This window comes from Megalobrama amblycephala, linkage group LG5 (assembly GCF_018812025.1).
Source record: "Megalobrama amblycephala isolate DHTTF-2021 linkage group LG5, ASM1881202v1, whole genome shotgun sequence".
Taxonomy (NCBI): Eukaryota; Metazoa; Chordata; class Actinopteri; order Cypriniformes; family Xenocyprididae; genus Megalobrama; species Megalobrama amblycephala.
Genome location: NC_063048.1, coordinates 14,531,494 through 14,556,554, shown reverse-complemented (window position 1 = coordinate 14,556,554; position 25,061 = coordinate 14,531,494). Strand labels below are relative to the sequence as shown.

General features: G+C 37.9%; 2 long non-coding RNA genes across 13 annotated transcripts in view; one reads left to right on the top strand and one right to left on the bottom strand.

The window, feature by feature from the left end:
- Positions 1-25,061, top strand: part of LOC125268527 — a 128,115-nt gene that overhangs the window by 24,593 nt on the left and 78,461 nt on the right. The gene's annotated exons all lie outside the window — the stretch shown is intronic.
- On the bottom strand, positions 18,975-22,713 carry LOC125268528. The gene is made up of 3 exons (XR_007184921.1): positions 22,484-22,713; positions 21,996-22,275; positions 18,975-21,631 (listed from the first exon to the last, which is right to left on the bottom strand). It is a non-coding gene; the product is annotated as an uncharacterized LOC125268528 (long non-coding RNA).

Genomic DNA, 25,061 nt, shown 5'->3' with positions numbered 1-25,061 from the left:
ATGATGATTAGTTCCTCAAGAAATATTTGTTATTATTACCAATGTTGAAAACAGTTGTGTATTTTTTTTTTTTTTCAGGATTCCTTGATGAATAGAAAGCATTTATCTAAAATACAAAGCTTTTTGTAACATTTTACACTACCGTTCAAAAGTTTGGGGTCAGTAAGAATTTTTGTTTTTATTTTTTTTGAAAAGAAATTAAAGAAATTAATACTTTTATTCATACTTTTATTAATACTTTTTATTTCATTTTTATTCAAGGATGCAATAAATCAATCAAAAGTGACAGTAAAGACATTTATAATGTTACGAAAGATTCGATTTCAAATAAACGCTGTTCTTTTGAACTTTCTATTCATCAAAGAATCCTGAAAAAAAAAATATTGTACACATCTATTTTGTACAATTGTAAACAATAAATGTTTCTTGAGCAGCAATTATCGAAGGCGATTCATCTGCGATATGAACGCGATATTGCGTGGCTTATCAGTGAACTACGGCTCTGTCTATTAAATGCAGCTCCATTTGAAAGCAGGTGATGGCGATTTAGCGGTAATCAGGGAACCGGCTTTACTGACGAAATGCGCGTGACAATCTCATGCGATATATCGTGCAGCCCTACCAAGAATGCTTTTTCACAAGATGTAATATAAGTCTAAGGTGTCTCCTGAATGTGTCTGTGAAGTTTCAGCTCAAATCATAGATTTTTTTAAATTAATTTTTTTAACTGCCTATTTGGGGCATTATACCTATACCTGATTTTGGCAGCGCGCCGCCCCTTTAATTCGCCTGCTCCCTGCCACACGAGCTTTGACTATATTACAGTGCATTTACAAAGTTCACACAGCTAATATAACCCTCAAATGGATCTTTACAAGATGTTCGTCATGCATGCTGTATGCATGCTTCGAATTATGTGAGTAAAGTATTTATTTTGATGTTTATGTTTGATTCTGTATGAGTTTGAGGCTATATGCTCTGTGGCTAACGGCTAATGCTACACTGTTGGAGAGATTTATAAAGAATGAAGTTGTGTTTATGCATTATACAGACTGCAAGTGTTTAAAAATGAAAATAGCGACGGCTCTTGTCTCCGTGAATACAGTAAGAAACGATGGTAACTTTAACCACATTTAACAGTACATTAGCAACATGCTAACGAAACATTTAGAAAGACAATTTACAAATATCACTAAAAATATCATGATATCATGGATCATGTCAGTTATTATTGCTCCATCTGACATGCAGTTATTATTGCTCCATCTGCCATTTTTCGCTGTTGTTCTTGCTGGCTTACCTTGTCTGTGCACAGATCCAGACGTTAATACTGCCTTTCCTTGTCTAATGCCTTGAACATGGGCTGGCATATGCAAATATTGGGGTCATACATATTAATGATCCCGACTGTTACGTAACGGTGTTATGTTGAGATCCGCATGTTTTCCGGAAGTCTTTTAAACAAATGAGATTTACATAAGAAGGAGGAAGCAGTGGGGTTTGAAACTCAATGTATGTCTTTTCCATGTACTGAACACTTGTTATTTAACTATGCTGAGGTAAATTCAAATTTTGATTCTAGGGCACCTTTAAGTAAATGCACCCTTGGTGAGCAGACGAAACTTCTTTTAAAAACATAAAAAATCTTACTGATCCCAAACTTTTGAGTGGTAGTGTGTGTGTGTATATATATATATATATATATATATATATATATATATATATATATATATACATACACACACACACACACACACAGACAAATAAATAATACATACACATTTACAGTTTGGCGCACTTTCAGGCTAATTTTTAGACCGGTTGTGAACATCTGAAACTAGAAAATCTGCAATTTCTACATTATTTGATCTCATATTTCATGATTGTTTTTTGTTTAGCTATATTTTTGTACTATTGATTATTTTCCCATCAATTTTTGATTGTTTCCTTTGCTTCAGATAAACTCCATGTCCTCCAATACTCCATGATGTTTTTTTTTAATTCTAAAAAATACTTTTGACAAATGATATCTTTTGACTTTCTGACTGATGTAGTTCCTTCTGCTTAGCTGACATGTTCATACATTCCATCACTTTAATTCTTATCATAATTTGTAAGAACATACTTTTTTAGGGTGCCATTACTCATATGTCAAAACTAGTTGTTGAATACATTAAGATATGATCGTGTCCTGTTAAGGACCACTTCAAATTAGACATTTCTTTTGAATTGGATATTTCTTGATGGCCTAAATTTTAATGAACGGTACCCCTCTCATGTTTGGGGTTTGATATGAAATGGTGCATTGGCGTCCTTGATCTCCTGCAGTCATCCTCGAGGTGTTCTCTAATATGGCTGAGAGTGACATGCCTCGACAGTTAGCATTTGCACATCAATAAGGCAATGCAGAGCTTTGACCCAATTACAGGGCTGGAGATCAGTGAGGCTGGAGCTCCGGTGGGCTCGGCTGGGGAGCCTCGCACTCAGCTTGGCAGGGTCACGGGGAGCCGGGTCACTCCATCGGCTCTCGGCTCTCAGTCTCAGGGTCAGCTGGTGGTCAGGAGATGAGAGAAAGCGCTGCCTTTAGCCTTTGAGTGCTGTCATCTTTTTCTCTTATCTTCCTCTCTTCATCTGCCTCTTTCTCACAGACACACGCACACATCTCATCTGCAGCTGAATATTGGGTCTCTTGCCTTTTTACACACACACACACACACACACACACACACACACACCAGGGGTGTTTTCTCTGAAAAGGTAAAAGAGGCAGTGCTTTTTCCAAAAAATTGGGTGTTAATATTATATTACATACATATTATATTATTATGCTATTTTTTTTTATTTTTTTATTTTACTTTTAATAAATATATATGTTAAATATTATATAATATAATTAAAGTAGACCTATTATGCTTTTTTACATTTTAATTTTGTTAGTAGTGTGTTGGAAGGCACGGTTATGGTACGGGGTGTGACATTTCCAAAACATGCTCAAAGCAGTTGACCAATCACAACAGACTGGTCCAGCCGACCAATCGGAGCACACTGTGCTTTTCTTTCAGGAGACGCTTCATTCTAAACAAAGCGTTACTAACTGATTGGGAAGAGAGGTGGTGCAACAATGTAAAATATTACAAAATCACGACTTTGTAAAAGGTCATAATATAGCCTCTTTATTATTGTATTTTTTCGTTTGAATAAATTTAAGAAGTCCACAACATGCCACTGATGTGCGCACACGCACACACATTACACTTGTCACGCTGAGAAGTGACCTGTCAGTCAGCCCATTCCCACAATCCTTCACCTCAGAGAGGAGTGGAGGAAGACTTCTCTCGGTTCCATGCCTTGTTAGATCTATCATCCCTTTAATTAATAGTGTTTTTACGGCAGCGTCTGAACTGTGTCATTTCCATTATTGGAAAACCCAACGCGATTAATGAATAATTTTCATTTTTGATCCATTATATCATGCCAGTTGATCTCTTTTCCGCGCGGCTGAATGATAGCGTCGTTTTCTGCCCCTCGATCAAATTTAATTTGGCCCTCTATTATATTACAGTGTTGCGACTGAAGTGTCAATTTTTGTCAGGCAATTAGAAGCTATAACCTGTGAAGCTAAGTTTGATAGGCATTGTAATTGGATTGTTTCAGCAATAGCTTGAAACGCTTATAGCTCTTTTTTCCTCTTGTTTCCACCCTTTTTCACTCCTTCCTGGCTTCTCATAGCAACTCTATATGTGTAACTTCAGAACAAACAAAAGATGGTGGTCTAAAGGGGGAAGCTAAGAGTGCTTGCTTGGCAGAAACTCCCCCTCTTTGCCGCTTTTCCGATTTGCATGGATTTGCAGTATGTCTTTTTCTGCTTCTGTGGTAGATGTTTGTCTATTCATCTTGACCCTGCAAGAAAAGCATAGTGCTACATTTAAAGCTCTTGCTGGCAAAATTGTGGCCTTTGTGGGCCGTGACATGAATGTGGAGATTTCTGTAGGAAAGAAACAGTAGTTGGCTACACACAAAAAGTAGCTAACTACACTTAAGTTACTTTACAGGGCAAGATATAAATTATTATTGACCATATTTTTGCTAATCTTAATTAGTGTGACAGTAATTGAACATGTAAATTTAAACTAAATACAACAAAATAAAACACACCATTTTACATAACTGAGTCGAAAATATAGTAGTTGTCACCATTATGTTCAGGTTTAGTTCAGTTCATTGACTCTTGCTTGTTTACATTCATCACGTGTGTCTCTTTTGTGTTCCCGCCACTGATCAGTCACCATGGACATTACACTAATCATCACAGTTGTTTGAAGTTAAGTAATCATCACTGTGTATTTAAGTTCCTCCTTTTGTTTGTTCATTGTTGTTGTGTGTGTCCAGAACACACTGTCTCGGATGTTGGCTTGTTAATCTCATTCATAATAAATCTCATGTTAGTGAATCTTAGAATCTTCTGTCGAACTAAGTGTTATCGCTCGATTCTATCAGCTCTCCGTCTGTACCTGTGGATCCATCAGCCATGTCTCCCGCGGTTGTCCCGTAGTTGTCGTCAGCTACTACACCATCTTGGTTCCTCCCTCCCTTCACTCCACTGTAGGCTGTCGGCACTGGGGTGTTCTGGGTTTGCACCACCAGGCGTTTTACATCAGCGCCTCACGGACCTCGTCATCATCCTCCCATCACCATCCCGCCTCATCCTGCCATTATTCTTCGTCTTCTGCCTCTCACCATCCCTTCACCATCACCTCGTCCACCTCCAAAGGTGGGAGCACAGTCACCATTATGTTCAGGTTTAGTTCAGTTTATTGACATTCATCACGTGTGTCTCTTTGTCACTGTGTTCCCGTCACCATGGACATTACACTAATCATCACAGTTGTTTGAAGTTAAGTAATCATCACTGTGTATTTAAGTTCCTCCTTTTGTTTGTTCATTGTTGTTGTGTGTGTCCAGAACACACTGTCTCGGATGTTGGCTTGTTAATCTCATTCATAATAAATCTCATGTTAGTGAATCTTAGAATCTTCTGTCGAACTAAGTGTTACAGAACAACCAATCAAACATGGATTATGCAGCAAAATTTGCGGCCGTGGCTCAAAAGAGCCTTTTTTTTTTTTTTTGAACCTTTTCAGGTCAGTTTTTCTGTCTCGCCATCAACTCCCCTTATGACGACGAGACCCTGAAGTCACTGTCTGGAGAGCGTCATGTCCCGGTCCAGAACACAGCCAGACCAAGAGCCCGAATTACCTCCATCGGCCACGGAGTATTCATGTGTGCCCCCTGCAGACAGAGAGCTACCACCCGCCACGATGCATCATCTAGAGCCAGGGAAGAAGTAGATAAAGCTGATCCTCGCCCCGGAAGTGGAACTACATCGTAAGTCTGACCAGGTGAGTGAGCCCGTGACATCAGTGGACAAGGGAGAAGTGACTATGGAAAATGAGGGGTGCTTCTCAATATCCCTCCTCGTTTCCTCGCTCCTCCGTCCTCCATCCTATGACCCGGAAAACGATCGAGCTCGGTCATCTTGAAGGACATCACAATTCTTCCTGAGGAAGAATTGAGGCTTCCTGAGGAGTCATGAGCGAGGATACATAGGTGCATCCTTTGCGGAAGTCTTTCTTGTTGAGAAACCTGATGCACGTATACATTCTCCTCCCCCTTCATATCTGTCACAATAATTTAAATGTATGCTTTACTTTTACAGTTTAAATCAACTTTATATCTCATATATTTCAACGGGGCATCTTGCTTTATTAATATTTATAATTTTTTTAAATAACCAAACTTTTAACAACATGTGGGTAGATCCCTCGAGTGCAGCTGATGACGCTTTGAAGTGACGCTAAATGGAGCAAGGATATCATTTCACTTGATTCAATTCCTCCGTCCTCGCATCTTTTCCTTGCGTCCTTTCCTCGCATCCTGAAGGGGTGGAGCTAAGGAAGGAAAGGAAACGAGGATGCACAAATAAGAATTGAGAAGCACCCGAGGACTGGCTGATTGACTGAATGAGGAAGTACTGTCTCCAACCCTATCCCACCCGGTACCTCCATCATCTCTGTTTTTGGACAGCTCTAATGACTTCGATTTTCATTGATCTGCATGGACTGTGTTATAATTACTGTGATTCTGTCAACATTTCTGTTGCCGCCATCACTGCAAAGCTCAGCCAGTCCTCCAGCCCCACCGCTGGGGGATGTCTACAGCCCTGCGCCATCTCTGTGGAAACCCTGTTATGGCGTCGAGCCACAGGTCGTGTTACCATCAACAGCGTCAGTGCAAGAGGATCCTGCGGCTTCGCCTCCGGCCTTGGATCTCTTCGCTCCATCTCAGCCATTCGACCTGTCGGCTCTGTCTTGGCTCCTCCCATCTTTGACTCCACCGGAGGCCCTTGGTCGTGCGGCTACACCGGGTTCCCTCGTCCTTCTGGCTCCCCCTTGGTCAGTCGTCACACCACCTCCACCACAGACTTGCAGGCCGTCTGCTGCACTCCGTTCCTACATCCCTATGGCTGCAGCAGCTTAGTTTTTCCCTTCGGTGTTGCCTCTGTCCTCCATCACACCGGCTCCACCTCAGCCCTCAGGCATTCTGGCTCCGCGCTCGACGTTCGTCGCTGCGGCATCGCCTTGGTCTCCAGTGCTGGCGAAGTCGCTCGATTCTATCAGCTCTCCGTCTGTACCTGTGGATCCATCAGCCATGTCTCCCGCGGTTGTCCCGTAGTTGTCGTCAGCTACTACACCATCTTGGTTCCTCCCTCCCTTCACTCCACTGTAGGCTGTCGGCACTGGGGTGTTCTGGGTTTGCACCACCAGGCGTTTTACATCAGCGCCTCACGGACCTCGTCATCATCCTCCCATCACCATCCCGCCACATCCTGCCATTATTCTTCGTCTTCTGCCTCTCACCATCCCTTCACCATCACCTCGTCCACCTCCAAAGGTGGGAGCACAGTCACCATTATGTTCAGGTTTAGTTCAGTTTATTGACATTCATCACGTGTGTCTCTTTGTCACTGTGTTCCCGTCACTGATCAGTCACCATGGACACTACATTAATCATCACAGCTGTTTGTATTTAAGTAATCATCACTGTGTATTTAAGTTTCTAACTAAGCGTTACTATAGTATAGGGAGTCGAATCATTTTTGTGAATCTGAACTGCCTGGATGAACCGATTCCAGTGCTACACAGGAGAAAAAGTTATTTAGGATGAACCAATTTGCTAAAATAAATCAGACTTTTTCAGCATTACCATTCAGGATGAACAGATTCGCTAGAATGAATTGGACTTCCCAGTGCTACATAGGAGAGGGAATTATTTAAGACGAACCGACTCAATGAAGGTAACTTTCCAGCGCTATATATAGACCTTAATAAGCTGGGTGCACACTGTACGATTTATAACAGACCTTTATGACTTTTGCTTGTCAGACTGTACAAACATGATCCCCACTGTAAGCCATGTCACACTGTGGGATCTCAGTCATTAATGTCAGACTGTACGGCAGTCAAGACGCACCAAAAACGGACTCACGCAAGAAGTCTCGTCCATAGTTTTACATCATTAATCTGTTCGATGACACGTTCAGTGACGTGAGCTGCATTTACATGCAGGATGGAAATAGTGGCTAGCAAACAAAAACAATCTCTAGTGTTAATTTTGATCATGGCTTTACTTAAAAAAGAAAACTGGAAAAAACAAAGACGTGTGTGGAGCAAGCGGTTTGTTGTCTCACTAATTGCATCATCAGATTTTGCACTCCTATTAGTTTTTGATTTTACGGTTGTTGTAGAAGAAAGCCACACTACAGGACTGTCATCAAATCTTCAGACACTGCCTTCTTAAATCAGTTATTTCATTGCGATCAGTTAAAATCTGATCGCAGTGGTCATTAATCAGCTGTTGGCGAACATGCCAAACTAGCGATAAAAGACTTCAGATTTTGGCCTAGGATCAGAGGAATCTTTTAGGATTAACAAAACTTGTCTCAGACGTGGCCAAAATCGTACATTGTGAATCTGGCTTTAGTCAGGGTAGTGCCATATTTAATTTTCAGGGTAGTGCCATATTTAATTTTCAACAGGAATGAAAACGAGGCTGTAAGGGATGGAAAACAGTGTGTTCATTGGATTGTACAACATACCAATCGTTCACCTCACATCATCTTTCTGAGGGGAAAAAAAAAGACAAAAACTCCAAAAAAGTTTTAAAGTTTGTGAGTTGTAAAAATTGTGATCTAGGACCTTTGTGTGTGCCATTGTAAAGACTGTAACAGCCTTGTTTTCATCCACGTTAAATTCAATATGGCGTCTAACCTGACTAATGGTGAGGAAACCGTTTTGATGAACTGATTCGCTAGAATGAATCAGACTTTCCAGTGCTACGTCTATGAGAGAGACAAAGAGATGTTCGTTTGGTCAGTGCGTTCAATTTTTCAGTTGAAAACGCACTATATCATGACTTATTGGATAAATTAGCTCCGTAGTGAAATAACCTACACTATTTTGAAAATAACTACTAGCTGTCACGCTACTGAAAAATATCCTCCCTAACACCGCCAACATCTCAATTAATAAAATTCAATTTAGCGTATTTTAAAATGAAGTCAACTACTGTGGCTCTCTACAAACAATTTATTTCCACCATGCTTTTATTAGCCTATGTTTATAAGTTCATAATGTGGTCACACTTGTCAGATGTGCATTATTAGTGAGTTAGAGAGCTAAAATGAGGCGCAGAGTCATGTTAGATGAACCCAAGATATGCACAGTGTTTGCGATGAGAGCTGTTAAAAACCTTCACCTGTGTTGAGTGTTCTGCCCTTTATGGCAAAAAAGCAGGGCCTTTTTCAGTCAGAGAGTAAATTAGGCCTCTCGAAATGGCCTATATTCTTTCTCTGCATGACAAGAACTGTGACACAGGGTGTATTGGCCAAATTAATGAGCACTTCCTAGTAGGGTTCAGGAAACACATTAAAACACTCTTGAAATGAGCCATGTTCAGATTTTAGTCTGTTCTGTATCACATATGTGCTTACCAGAGAGACTTGAGACTCTGTCAAGTGTTTTTTTTTTTTTTGTGGACTTGGCTGTAACAGAGATACTCCCTGAGTAGGAGCATTCGAATCAGAATGACAAATGCTTTATGATTTGCCCTTTCAGCTGGAAATGCAGGTGTCTTTGTTAGAAATGCATTGCGGTCAGAAAAGCTGCTCCTACATGTAATTACCAAAAGATTTTTGGCATGCACACCAAATGATTTTTTTTCCCTGCTTTCCCCAGGAGTCCCAGTAAACACCTTCCCCTTCCTTCACAGTAGGAGAAGTAAAATTATACATTTGGTAGAATGAATCTGAGATGTGTTTTGTTTTCATAAGTTTTAGCTAAGTGATGTCACTTTGCGTAGTTTATTTCTGCCGACTTTGTTACTGTTAGTTAATCTATAGCTTTTTCTTTTCCCCAGCAGCACTGCAGGCTTTACTGTAGTTGATATGTCTCCATAGACAGTCATTATTATTCATGCTTTGGCTCATAGAGACATTTGCCTATCAGACAGGCCTGGATTAACATGTGGCTTTTTAGCACCTGGAGCAGCGATGCTCTTCAAGGAGGAGCAGGCATTTGAAGGTGCTCAAAGAGCATCAGGAGAGGGGGTGGAAGCCGGGATGATTGTTTGTGCTAGATCTCCCCAAACCCCCCCCCCCCCTGCTTTCGGAGCACCGGTCCCGTCGCTCCTGGCAACACCCCGGGTGACATGGGCACTGCCGATGCCTCCTGGGAGAGACTGTGTCACCTCTCAGTGAGGCATCAGGCTTTTGTTTCATGTTCAACCAGGGTTGGATAATAACGCAAGCATGTTGAAAATGAAAAGAAGAGAATTAAAACAAAATGTGGTGAAGCAGTTGTTCGCCAAAAAATAAATAAAAATAACAAGGTTAAAGGTCATTGTTAAATGTGTTTAAATACATATTGTAGAATATATGTTTTTCTTGTAAAATGTCTGCAAATATATTGGCTGTTTTATTCAGTTATTATCACGCTTCTTCACTTTACTCTGCAAAGAAGAAGAAAAAAAACATGCATTTATTTAGTTAATGTGATTTTATGTAAGTGTTGCTTTATTTGGCAAAAAAAAAAAAAAATGCGGTGAGGCAGTTGTTCACTAAAAATAATAAAGAGGTTAAAGGTCATTATCAAGTGCATTTAAATGCATTCTATAGGAAATCTTGCTTTTCTTGTATACTTTATGCAAATAAATTACATATTTTATTCAATTATTAGCATATTTCTTCACTCTAACCAATAATTTGCAAAGAAAAAAAAATGCATTCATTTATTTAATGTGATTTTATGTAAGTGATGCTTTATTTGGAAAAATGTGGTGAGTTGTTCACCAAAAAACAATAAAGAGATTAAATGTCATCATTATCAAGTGTGTTTAAATACATACTGTAGGAAATAATGTTTTCCTTGTATAATTTCTGCAAAGATATTGCCTATTTTATTCAATTATTATCATGTTTCTTAAGTTAAAGGTCCTTGTTTAAATACATACGGAAGGAAATCATGTATTTCTTGTAGAATGTTCTATAATCATGTTTCTTCACTTTAACCAGTAATATGCAAAAAACACATTAACTACTTAAAGTGATTTTATGTAAGTGATCCTTTAATTGGCAAACTGTATGTGATTATGTAGGCTACCACACACACACGCACACACGCACACACACACACACACTATATCTACCTGGTATCAGTCAGACAGGAAATGCCTGCCTTTCTGTGTGCACCTTTTTTGTGCCAGTGGAGGGCAGAATTACATTTCTGAAATTCAATCCAGCAAAGTTGATTAAAATGCAATGAGAACAGCTCTCCTGCTAATGTTGTTGATATCGAGTATAGTTCCTCCACTTTTCCTAAAGGATACACAGCCGTAACAGGCAATAATTCCAGTCGCTCCGATTAAAATACACACCAAGGGCATGCTGATGAGACTGAAGACTCAAACCGTAAAAGGAGTATTTGTCTCTTTAAGTACACATTTAACTGTACAAGTCAATGATAACTCACTTAACGCAACTTTGTGTCTTAATTATACGCGATAACGTGAGAGGGGAGATCCTGGTGCCGACATCTCTGACCCCAGAGCATCTCTTTCTCGTGCCGCTCGATGATTTGTTTTTATTTCAGCATTTATCATATACTGACAGATAAACTCCAGACCCAGATCAGTTTGAATCAAAGCGAATTGGAGACTTCTACAGAGCCGTAAATGTCTTTAATGATCCCCAGGCAGCGGAGCAGAGAGGCAGAGTCTGTTTGAGTGGCGTTAAAGGGAGAGATCTGGGCCTCCCCTCAGCGTCTAACCTACTGGCACTTAAGAGGCATGTTGCATTATGCCGCCCTGCATTTGCCACTTGGATCAACCAAATTATCTGACAGGAAAGAGGGAAGGTTCAAAATTGAAATTTCAGCTCCATTTATTTAAACACGGCAAACCACTTTGTGTATATTCAACTTGTGCCGGGACATCACTGTAACACTGGCCCGGCCGGGTGTTTGATGGGCGCCTTGAAAACAAATTGCGGCAGAGATCTGGTTATATGGTAATAAATAGAATATGCCAATCAAATTAGGGAGGTGTGTCAGTCTGGACTGTGTGGAGAGCCAGGTACCAGTGGTTCAAACTGAGCGTATCAATAGCTCATTTTAAAGGTCGCTGGCCTCATTTGTGTATATTTGGTACTGTATGAGTTTTGAATCTTAATGAGGACAGCATTTTTTTTTTCTTTTTTTTTCTCCAGGAGATTGTTCGGTAAACGTTATGAACACTGGGAAAACAAATTTAGGCAGGTTGCAATGACGGCCCTGGTAGTCAATAGACTGAAGGTTTTATCAGTCCATAAAATATTAGTCAAAACGCAAATATTTTTTTGTCAATAAACTTTAACCAGACATTTAAAAAGGTATACTTAGTTTAATTTTGGCTAAACTTGCAACTTTGTTTATTTTTAAATGTCCAAAAGGTCGATTTCATTTCGAATTGTGTTTAGTGATTTTTAAATGATATATATATATATATATGTATATATATATATATATGTATGTGTATGTATGTATATGTGTGTGTATACAACAAGGTTCATTAGTTAACATTAGTTAATGCACTGTGAACTAACATGAACAAACAATGAACAACTGTATTTTTATTAACTAACGTTAACACAGATTAGTAAATACAGTAACAAATGTATTGCTCATGGTTAGTTCATGTTAGTTAATACATTAACTAATGTTTAACTAATGAACCTTGTAAAGTAAGTGTTACCATATATATCACAAATCATTGTGGTAACAGGGTTGTAAAAAAATCTTTTAACCAGCCATTTGTTGTAAAATTAAGGCTTAAGTAGTCCCAGACTAAAATGCATGCTTAACGCTGTTTTAACTGAAAGTAACTTGCACTGACATATCTTAAAATATGTCAATGCCATTGTTTTGTCTCCAGATGCACATCAGTAATGTATTTTTTCTAAGGCACATTTTATAAAAGCTACTTAAATGCCCTAATTGAACTAAGGCTTAATCCTGGCTTAATCTAAGCCCTGTCTGTGCAACCGGGCCTTTAAGTTTTAATCACTATTTTGCACCGTATTTGTGGGAAGTGCCATGTGTTTTGTGATCAGTCTACAACTTTTAACTTAAAAAATAAAATAAAAAGACTTGCACATTATTATCAAAGAATGAGCCATATAACCTTTATTTTAAATCTCTGCTATTATAAATCTTCAATTAATAAAAAGTGAAATAGTAGCATATTGACGCTTGAGAAAATATTCAATTAGCCCCTCTGTATTATATATTCTCGCATACGATTGCGCTGAGGCTTGTTAAACTGAGATTAATTTAAAATTCACACTTACAGTGTGATCACAGATCAGAGTCTTGTTTTAATTTTCTTACTCTTGGTTACTTCACTGGAGACTTAACAGAGGAGCTCAAATTTTCTCAGCATTCTAAATAGACTCATGCCGACTGACTGAACAGCATTTCCTCTCACCAACCCCTTAAAACAGAGTAAAAAAAAAAAAAAAAAAGTGCAGTCTGCACAGACCTCCATCATATCATATTATCAGACTGCACAAAAGTTTACAGTTCACGGTAGGGTGATGCATTTAATAGACTCGCTTTTTTCTGTGGCCATATGAGTTTTAGTTGTTTGTTTTTTTTTATCATTATTTTGTATGGACAATCTGTATCTCATATCTTTTTGTCTCCCCTTGTTTATCCTTGTTCATACATGATCGCTGCTCTTTTGCTTGCACAAAAATATTTCAGAGACAGAGCAATCAGTCTTACTTTGGCAGACGTTTTTGAATGGAACTGCATTGATGCTGTTGGTAAATTTGATCTTTGAATTGCTCCTTCACAGAAGCAACCAAACATGGCACACTTTTATGACATCAGCAGAAGTATGTTAATCTTTCTTTGTGAATTATAACAAGTCGTTTCTTCATTCTGCACAAGAAGGTGTCTGGCGCGTCAGAGTGATGCATGGTTTACTCATGTAAATGTGATCTTACTCGCTGTGGCACGATGACTGATCTCCAGTGCATTCCAGAAAAACAACGGCAGCTCGTTAGAAATGCGTTAAGCACACAGATGTAGCCTTTTGCCAAAAGAGACGGAGGACCTGAGCAGAGCGGGAAAGATGAAATTCAAATAAAATGTATAGATGAGATGTTTTTGAGCGCAAAGGATCTGGCCAAGAGTATGAATTTCCATGTGTGCTCAGTGTCATTTTATCCCCAAAACAAAAATTCTGTCGTCATATTCATACACCATCATTCACCATTGATGCAAACCAGCTTTTTTTCATCTGTGGAAAACCTAAGGAGTTATGCAAAATGTCAAATGAAAGTGAAAATGACATAAAGCACAATAAAAGTGGTGTGTTTAACTTGTAAAGTTCTCTGATGTCATGAATAAAACCTAAATGTAGGACATTATTCACAATTTTGACATAGTATATTTGAATATGCTAAAACTATTAAGATTTTTTTTGTGTTTTCTGGAGCTCGAAAGCTCTAGTTCCCATTCGCTTTCATTGTATAAGTGCAGCTTGGATGTTCTGCTAAACATCTTCTTGTGTTTTCCATAAAAGACATGATGGGGAGTAAATGATATATTTCTTTAAATCCTACTGTATTATATTTGATAAGTAAATTTCTAATGCCTCTAAATTATCAACATAATCAAAAATTTGCTGAAAAGCAGAATCTTATACATTTTGTCTTGATACAGTAGTTCATTCTTCATACCTTTTTTTTTTATACCTAAGTAAAAGGCCTTTTAGTATCATTCTAAAAAAATGTCCTCCTTCAGGTTATCTTTTTGCCCCCCCAAAAAACTGAGCTTTTGTCATAAAATTAAGCCTTTAAATATCATCTTACTAGGATATATTATTGGAAGATATAGAGTGACAGCTGATATTTATACGCATTTTATGTAAGTAGTTGGCTATACTTTTATAAAGATCTGATTTATATTACAAGCTTTCAGAATTTCAGCTTACTTTTGGCCATATAAATATCAGCCACTGCACCAAATTGCATATTTTTGCTCAGTTTGTGCCTCTAAAAATAGATTGTTTCATATGTTAAGCTAAAGAACTAATATATATATGTAGTAGTATCATAGTCGCCATTCAAATCTTTCCATAATCAAAGTTTCAGCAATGACTTTTACCTTTAAAGTTCACACAGAAGTCAGTGATAATTGTCAGGGTTGTAGCTGGAGCAAGAAACTCAGATGTATAAAGCAAAGTTTTCCACTCCACTCCAAGCAGCATATATTCTTTGGGGAAGTGCACTTTCCTAAGCGACACCTTGCGATATCATAAATGGCTTTGGCACTTTAGAGCGCTTGATATACAGTGGCATCCTGCAATCTATGGCATGTTTTAGTGGAGATGGGAAAGGGATGGAAGTGGGGGTGAGGTTGGTCCCAAGAGAGGCACCACTTCCCCTTGTTTATGGGGCATCCTAATTGGGACACTGTTGTCAGACAGTCTGATGTGACTTCTAAGGCGCTGTTTCCCTGAGAAGTGTGCGTTTGTGTGTTTGCTTATGTGCACACACGGTGTTCAAACTCTGCTGCCTGCCCTGTGGCTTCCTCTGCTGTTTCCTGCCTGAGCGGCCCAGGCTGCCTGGGCTGGCTCCCCCTCTGAACGCATCTCCGACGCCGCATGAACGTGGAGGTGCGCCCACCTGTGCTCAGCCCGGCATAAACCCGCAGGTTCGGAGCGCTGGATGGCAGGAACTTCCCGCTGCCACCCCCCTCTTCTTACTCTGCTGCTTCCAGCTGAGGAAGAGTGGGTGAGAACGCCACCAAACTTTACCTGCTACACCACATTCGTATTTATAGCTTGTTTTTTGTGTGTGTGTGTGTGTGTTCTTTGCACTACCTGCTTACCGACTGACAGTGATTTTTATCTTGTTCTTGTGCCTGGAAGTGACACAGATACTGTACACACAACATCCCAGCAACATGCAGAGAGGCAAAAGTACATAAACTTTCATAAATAGGTCATCTGTGCTTTTTTATGATTTGGATTTTTTTTTTAATGTAGGAGTTAATATTAATATTTCATAATAGTAATTTGAAACCCTTTAAAAGTTCTTACTAAAAAAGGTTTTTTATGAGTAACTTGATTTTATTATTGGAAATATTGTTTTTAGTTGCAATTAGGACTGTTATTTTTAATGTGTTAGAGAAATAAAATGTTTTATCATTATTAAACTAACACTTTTCAAATTTCAACAAGGATAGGAGCTCACACACATAATAGTAAAACAAAAAAATTTATTTATAGGCCAAATACAAGGACAAAACATTTTTGATTTACATTTTCATCAGTGTCGTAACAGACAGTAGCACACACAAATTTGTTTTTGAGCTTATGCACTAAAGTAATTTATCTATTAAGTATTTGGTGTGGACATTTTACAGCCTTTTGGGCTGTTTTTGCTGTATAACACTTTTCATACATAAAATGCAGTTTAAATGATTCATGGGTGAAAAGAAAAAGAAAATCACAGTAAATAAAGTTGTGACTAATAAAAAAAAAAAAATTTGATGTGGAAAAAAAAATGCCTGCTGACCTGTGCATAAATTATTTGATGCATTTTCCTGCCATCGAAGCAATTCAAGCTAAATTTGCCACCTTTATGTTTTTTGCAAGTTCTGGCAACTACAGCCAATGCACCTCACTAAACCGCACTTACCAAAAGCTTGCACGAAATGAGTAGAGTCGTTCAAACAGGATATGTATTTACATTCAATTACAGATAGATGGCGCTCAACAAAATGGAACAGAATGCAGGGTTCTCGGGATGTTTTTCAAAGTGGACAACCAAGCCTTAAAACACTGTGCTAATGGCGTAAGATGCTGAAAAAACAGCAAGACTCAACACAGTGACCCAAGATATCAACGATACAAAAATTTTGCAGAAAGAATACAAGTCAGTCAGTCTATGCAATATAAATACATTTAATAATAATAATAAAAAAAAACCCTTCTAAAGCCACTTTTTATAATGTCTGCTCAGTGATTTATTTGTCTGGCACAATAATTTATCTTTAAATGATCTTCATTTGGGGGCTTTTGCCTCCAAATATTGATACATGCAGTTAATTGTGATTAATTGCATTAATTAATTGTCATATCATGTAATTAATTACATTAAAAGTTTTAATCAACTGACAGCCCCAGTTGTAAGTGAACATGTTTAGTTTTGAAGATAACTTTGAGAAGTAGGCGCAAATCAGAAAGACAAAACAAAAACAAAAACAAAGGCAGAAATAAACTACATTTGGCAGTTGGAAATCAAACAGCTGTGAGAATAGACTGTGTGTGAGAGAAAAATAGGGGTCCACTCTGGGGGTGAAAATGCACCAGTTAACATCCTGTAAACAAGGCCAACAAAGGCGAGATTTGAATAATAGTGCAGAACAGTACATGGAGGTTACCAATTATTTTTGCATAAGCAGTTTGAGATATCTCTCTCTCCCTCCCTCTCTCCCTCTGTGTTTAGCATTAAACATCTCTTTCTCCATTCTCTGCTCCTCAAACAGAAATCTTTGAGCACGGCGTAAAGCTTTGTTTTCTGCGATTTGATGGCATTGCAATCCCAGTTGCTTTAAATAATTCATCACGTGTGGATTTGCTTTAAAATAAATTAGATTTTCTTTGAAAACTGACTCTAAAATACTTCTCATCTAAATAAAGTGCTATGATAATTGTGACTTTGAAAGTTTTCTCTTTTGCAAAGATCATTTGAATGTAAATATAAATGTATCAATAGTAAGTTCACCACTGTAACCGCTGTATTATTTTTTTTTTTTACATTATAATCACTTTGTTAATGTACATATGGAAAAAAAAGAGAAGAAATAGCACATTCACAATTTAAAATTTCACACATTTTATTAAAAAGAAAAGCATTTAATTTGAGCAATTTCATAATAAATAATTAAAGCAAGTATTGGTCTTAATGACTGATTTTAACAACAATTTCTCTATATTAAGATCATATCACTTGACTTATGGATTTAAGACATTTTTTTTTTTTTTCAGTTTATAAAAACCAGCACACTTAGAACACAGTTAATTGAACTGACCGAGCAAAACAGCAACCATAATCTATAGCATGCATATATTTATAGCTCATGTATTCTCCACTCATTTAACTAATTTCTACAGTATACAAGGAAGAGGTTAAGAGGAAAACAAATTGATCATGTTCTTTGACAATAAATAGTTACTTCAAAAATTGGTTTAAAAAAAAAAAAAAAAACTTCATTTAGATTTCTCATGGTTTCCACTATTATGCTGCAAAATTGCCATGAAAATCTGTTAACTGAAATCATGCTGGGTCAAGTCAGTTCACATAAAATTCTTGTATATCAGAAGTACTTAACAGGAAGTGCTCTCTGATTCCGAGAACCGTGTTCCTACGTTTATACGCCGCCTCTCCGTACTGCACACATCACATCAAAACTCGTCTTAAGTTGTACACCTTCTGTCTCTGGAGTCATAGTTCACTACTAAAACTCTCCACTCCATTTTGGCGACTCTATTAAGCTAAATTTTGCAAGATGTGTATCCTTTATTCATAGTGGTCTCAGAAACCACAAGGGTTTCACACTCATGCATAGTTAACTGTTAATGCAAAATGCTTGTATCAAGCAGCACCGATCATTCTCACACGAAAACCCCAAAGAATCATGCGATCAAACCCCAGGCTACCGTGTGTCAAAAACCTTCTATTTAAGCACCTGAACCAAAATAAACCAGCAGTTTACTTCTCTCTCACACAGGTCGGACGGGGGAAAATGAAGTCTCACTTCTATAGAAAAAAAGCACCAGGAATGCTTTTTTTTCTCTCTCTCTCTCTCCTCGGTTCATATAATGACCAACAGCTGTTACACCTGCCACAGTGAAAAAAAAATAATTAATATACATCATAAACATTGATTTGGTTTATAAGCATAATTTTAATGAACATCTCAAAGGGAAAGAAAAAAAGATTTTTAAAGCCAAATTTATAATTTTCGCACTGTAATACTAAACTAAAAATGAAAGTGTTTCATTATAATTGTTATAATTTTTGGTTGGTGTTTTATTATAAAACCCACTGTATATTAGGTGGCCTTTACTGTGTACATACATTAAATTTATCATTTGATACAATGCACTTATTGTGTATATACATGCTTTTACATTGTACATATATTTAAAAAAAATACCTGCATAATTACATTTATTATTACAATGTTTACCCATCCCTTACACCTTAACCCACCCTTAAACCTACCCATACCACCAAACCTGTCCCTAACCTTACCCGTAGGTTACCCTTACCCGCAGCAAAAGTGTTTTGCAATACAATATGAACACAAAGAAGTACATTGTCCATCTTTTTTGATGTAAGTACATAGTAGTTAAGGCCACCTAATATAAAGTGGGACCAAAGAATAATAAAAAAAAAAAAAATGTTCAAGAAATATATTAATTATACTTAGGCAAGCCAGATTCCTAATACAACCGTTTCTTCAATTTTGATACTGATCACGGATCATTCGCTGAACACCCATGGCGAATAAAAAAATAAATTAGGCCTACTTATTTTCTAAACAATATGCTCACTGCAACATGTTTCCAAGTAAAGGCTACCAAGAAGTGAACTAAAGTGTGAAGAGCATTATTTTGAAAGAGTAATAAGAGAGAAGTGTTTTGTGCTTCGCTTTATTTTTATCTTGCTCGGGAGCTGCGAGAGGAAATGACAGATTGAAGGATTCGGTGGGCGTCTGGTTTTCGCTCGAGTGTCCTGTGTGTAGTTAACACATGCCCACCGTCGCTCCTCACAGAACACCAAATGCCAAACGATTCACTGCTCAAAATGTCCAATAACAACCTGCAAGAAATGTGTCCAAATACGCTCATTTTTATTTCCTAATTATACACTACTTTTATGTTCTCATTTTACTTGCTTCACTTAACTTTCTGCAAGACCATTAAAAATATAATACACACATATATATATATATATATATATATATATATATATATATATATATATATATATATATATATATATATATATATATATATATATATATATATATATATATATATATATATATATATATATATATATATATCCACACATTTTGCACTTTTTCAGTTTCACTTTTCAAAAATGGCCAGGTCACATCATCAAGTACTAGTAAACAAACAAACGCCAATCTGTTCCGCAACAACCCCCAAATACCACCCTGGGGGAGGAACTTAGAGAGATGATGGGGAAAATCCTCAAGTAACAATGGACAATTAAAATCTTATTCCTGAGTTGAGAAATTCAATTTAATGAATGTAGATCGCTGCAACAACAGATGGTCTTCTTATACATAATACAAAGATAGATTCCTTGTTTGAAGACCGCCTGATCAAATGCCAGTGGTTATCAATTAGGAGCAGAGTGATGGTTAGTGAGCGGGAACATAAAACACTGTGTCTCCCCCTCCACACACACCCTCTCTACCTTTACAAACACACACACACATTCACAAACACTGCCTTCAAATCATATAGTTTATACTACTATCTTGCCTGTGGGAATAAATGTAAAATCGTCTTTCACGCCATAGCTTTATATGCAACGCAAGGTTTTACTATACAAATTTACTTGTGTGTGTGAGTCTGATCTCCGCTTCACCTGGCCCACAAAGTCACAGAGAAGAGAAATTAAACGCACTGCATGCTTTTTGTATGAAAATTCAAACACCTTCAATATATATATTTAAAGCTTATACAAAATAAACATGATTTTCTGATCTAAATTCCATCAGGTGTGCTGAACTAAAAACTAGATGGCTTACTAATTTTATCCATTATATCTAAAGGTAAATTGTTTATCAAAAAAAAAAAAAAGAAAAAGAATTCATTGAGTGATTGAATATGTAAATGAACAAATGAGAGAATGAATGCAGAAGGAAATGACCACAGTAATCTTCATATTTGCAATATGAATCTCAGGCTCCATAAATAGTAATGGAGTGTGGTAATATATACTGCAGCCCAACTGGAGAGAGCAATTAAGAGGCTGCTCAGATTTAGTGGAAATGAAGCTACTTGCAAAAGCCAGGGAGGTAATTGTGAGACAGCCTTGATTGTTTTGTAAGAAGATGCTTTCCCTTTAACTTTTTAAACACTCCGGACATCTAGAGAGACTCTGTTTTAATGGAAATAAGTGAGTCTGGAAAAAAAAAGGTCTAAGTTTTTCTCATTTATTTACTTCCCTAAATGCATTCTTAATCATATAAAAATTAAGGAAATAAGAATAATTAAAAAATGGAAAATTTTAGCACTTTCGGGAACGGCGAGGTCCTCGCGTCATTCTGCTTCAAAGAAAAAAGATAAATGATGATGCCATTAAAAAGTGAACTAATTAAGGAAGGCTTCTTTTAAGAACTCATTAACTGCAACCTCATTTACATAATGATGCATATTAATTAAGTTTTAATGAATCTGAATTTCCACCAAGCCGCTTTTCTTTGGCTGTGGAACAAATTGAACAAATTATTTAAAAGTGTTCTTGAGTCTACTTTTCACACCAAAGGGGAGAGAATGCAATCATTTGTAGAAAATCATATTTTTTTAGGCAGGCCCATCTGTTATTTTATTTTTTTATTTTTTTTTATGTAATCATTTACCCTTTTTTTTCTAAACCTGGGAGATTTGTTGCATTTCCACACAAGAGTAAAAACACTGGAAAATAAATCTTAAGAAATTCAAGACTTGTAAAATAAATAAATAAATAATGATCATTTATAGCATACTGTATGTCCACACAGTCAACAAGTAATGCCAGAGAGTGCCTTTATTTTTCTCCTACACAGAAGGTCACTTTACAAGACTTGTGCATATTATAAATGTAATTTTACTAAAAGTATCCAATAAAAAATATAATATCAAAAAGTTGAAGACATCATAATCGGTTACCTTAAAGACCTCTACAGGACTTTTGTTGCTATCTGTTGCTGCTGTGGTGAAACTGGAACAAGAGAATGCATGTTTAACAGCACCAGCTGCCGCAATTTCAGGTGTTATTGTGGTGTGTGTGAGTGACTTAACACATATGCTGCACAAACATCAGTATCATCTCCTTCCTTTCTGCATGCAAAGCTCTCTCTCTTCCTCTCTTCCTCTCTCTCTTTAACACTTAACGCTGCAACACTACTAACATAAATCTGGAATAAGCACAGCCCGTGGGACTGACGGTGCACAAAGTTTGGCGTTTTAGCCTTTTTTTTTTTTTATTCTGGGGGAGGGAGTGGAGGTGAGAAAGGAAGAAAGAAAGAGAGAGAGAAAGAAAAAGCTGATGAAAGCCATTGCATGATGCTTAATGCAAAACTCACTTGCGCCAAATGGAGCGACGGTGCCTCTCTCTCCCCTCCGTCTCCCAGATGCTGAGCTCCGGATGTGTCTCTGAGGTTAACCTGACACAAGCGACAGCTCCCCTCCCCGTCTGCCCGCCTTGCGCAGCCCCCTCTCGCTCCTTCATCCGTTTCTGGTGCTTTAAAGGAATCACCTTTCTGTGGCGGTAGGATGCCGGGGGTTCTTCTGACAGTGAGCACCTTCCTCAGGGGAGGTCAGGAGTCAGGGATTCAGATGAGGCAAGCTGGCGATGCAGTGTAACTGAAAATGGAAAGCAGATGTTAGTTAATTAGGGAAAATGTGACTGACAAGACTTGAGCGGCAAGGTACACGAGCTAGCCGGCACCGAGCAGCTGTTGTTGCCGACTTCATTGTCAGTCTCGTACACAAGTCACAACATCCCCACGGCGAAACGCGGCCGCGTACGCAGACAATTATCAAAATAGAATTAAGCTTGATTTAATCATACCCATCTCTCCTTTGAGTTTTCGGCCATCGTCGGCCAGCCGCGCGGTTTTCTCGCCTCCCTGTTTTCTTCCAGTTCATTTTCTGCATTTATTCCGTCGATGCGGAGCACCCAGGGCTGTGACTCCGCCGAGACTTGTGCTGAGAGGGTGGAGAGACAATAGACGGGGGGAAAAATTGCAGACAAAATAAAACATTCTTAATGAGCCGCACGCAGTAATCTTTCACTTCTCTCTTCTGCAGTAGGAGGACTTAGCGGCGGCGCTGAGATTTTTGGTGAAGCGCTTCAGCAAAGTGAGAACGAAGAGGTGTAGAGGTGCAGAGCTCATCGCTTCGATTGTCATGGATCCTTGGGTGGAAAAACAGATTAATATGCATTAAATGTGACACTGAGGAAATCACATACTGATAGATCAGACTCCCTTTACCCCTGACCTTCTGTGCGTTTGTACACGTACAGTGGCCCCAAGATGTATTTTGGGAGCGTTCACCCGAAAATGAAAGTTCTGTCATCATTTACTCGTCCTCATGACTTCCTTTCTTCTGTAGAACACAAAAGGACATAAAAAAATGTCAGTGTTTATACAATGAAAGTCAATGGGGTCTAGTGTTGCTTTAGACTCCAAAGTCTTTCATTGTATGGACCAAAACAGTGTCTTCAAAATAGCTTTTTTGGTCTTCCGCAGCATAAAACAAAGTCATGAGAACTGTGAAAATCCTGACAAAAAGGTGTAGACATTTACATGTTGTCATCTCCATAGCTGAACATGACTATATAATAAACTTCACCTGTGGTTATTACACAAGAACACATTGACTTATACTATAAAATATATATAATATCCACTATAAAATCACATTGAGACCTGAAAGTGAATAAAGGTGAAGTTAGCTCTGAGAAGATAAGCCACACATATTTTGTTATCAAATGCAATGACATTCATACAGTGTGACTAAAGTGTCCAAATATTCGTGTGAGGCCACTGTACATTGTACAATTACAATTTCCCAGAAATTTATACCGTAGCTCCCCAAAGTCTGAAGAGGATGTATAGGTTTAGACATCCATGAAAAATTCATAGAACTGGTGTGTTTGGATATGGTTACACTATTGTGTTAAGGGGTGTATCATTTACAGGTTTGATTATTACTGTTTTGATATTCTTCTATTGATGTTTTTTATTTTTTTTATTTTTTTATTTCCTTTCTATGCACTCTTAGTTTACCAAGTATGCTAAACACATTCTGTTTAAAGCACCAATCGATATATGCAGGATTTCACCCCTAGACCTTATCATTGGGGTGTTATTTAGTCTATGCAGTCTTTAAACTAAGTATTTCTAAACACTTTCTTTAATTACAAAGTAATCTTTGCTTGTCCATTTTCCATTAACTCATTTATTCACTCTCATGTTGTTCCAAACCTGTATCACTTTTTTCTTTTGTGGAACACAAAATATTTTCAAAGTCATTGGGGAATTTTCAAATGACATTGGACCTCAGTGACTTCTATTGCATGGACAGATCATCTTTTGCATTCCACAGATGAAAGAAAGTCATGTTTCAAACGAATGACCGAATTTCAGTTTAGGGTGAACTATCTCTTTAATGCACCACAAACACTTATTATTTCCATCTCTAATTTTGACAGCACTGTTAGTGCAAGAATACACTGCAGAGAGCCAAGCACTGCTCTAAACCGTCGTCTCGGTGCCTAAATCTGGGCATGTTACGTGAATCTCTGGTCAGCAATATTAGTCTGTGAAATTGATGAATTGCTAGACATTAGCCCCATTCAAACAACAGATGTTAATTCACTTCAGATGTGAATTATCTGATCATTTGTGTCAGGAAGCATAATATGAATGACACAGATTATAAAATTCGGCTCTTCCCCTGGTAGACACAACGTCCTTTGTCTCCTCAGGTAGAGGGCTCTGGAGTTAAGGAGGCAAACTCCAGAATGTTCCATTAGCCAGCCGTGTCTCTAAACATCTCATTAGGACCTCGACATGGCCCGCCTTGGGCTCTGCTGTGGAGACCGATTGCTTTGCTCTTTGATGAGAAAATATTAGTTATCCTGGCTCTGGATCCGTACACATATGTCCTGTTGTTTGGTGTCATTAACCAAGGACACCGAAACAATCATGAAGGCCTCAGTTCTTAAGTTTGCATACAAATGTCTGAATGATAGCATTTACTGTATAACTATCATAACTGCTGTATTTCTAAATCTAACGTGTGGTATGAAAGTCTGAGAACACATTAAAAAGCTGGATTTCAAATGTAAAACTGTAAATGAAGAAACATTATGATAAAAATGAAGAAATTTCTTGGCCACTAATCCAAAAACATTTGTACACGCACTCAGATGTTCTTGCTTCAGCTCAAGATGCTCTTTGGATAATCTTAAAGTCGCCATGAAACAGAAGTTGAGATAGTCTTTCCTATTGTTAGGTATATTCAAGTGAAACCGCTTCTTGATCAAGAAAAAATGCAGGACAGGGCTTAATTTTGTCCATCGGGAATTGATTGGATCGTTGTCATTTGGTATTGCTGCGATTTCATGTGAGTAACAGGTT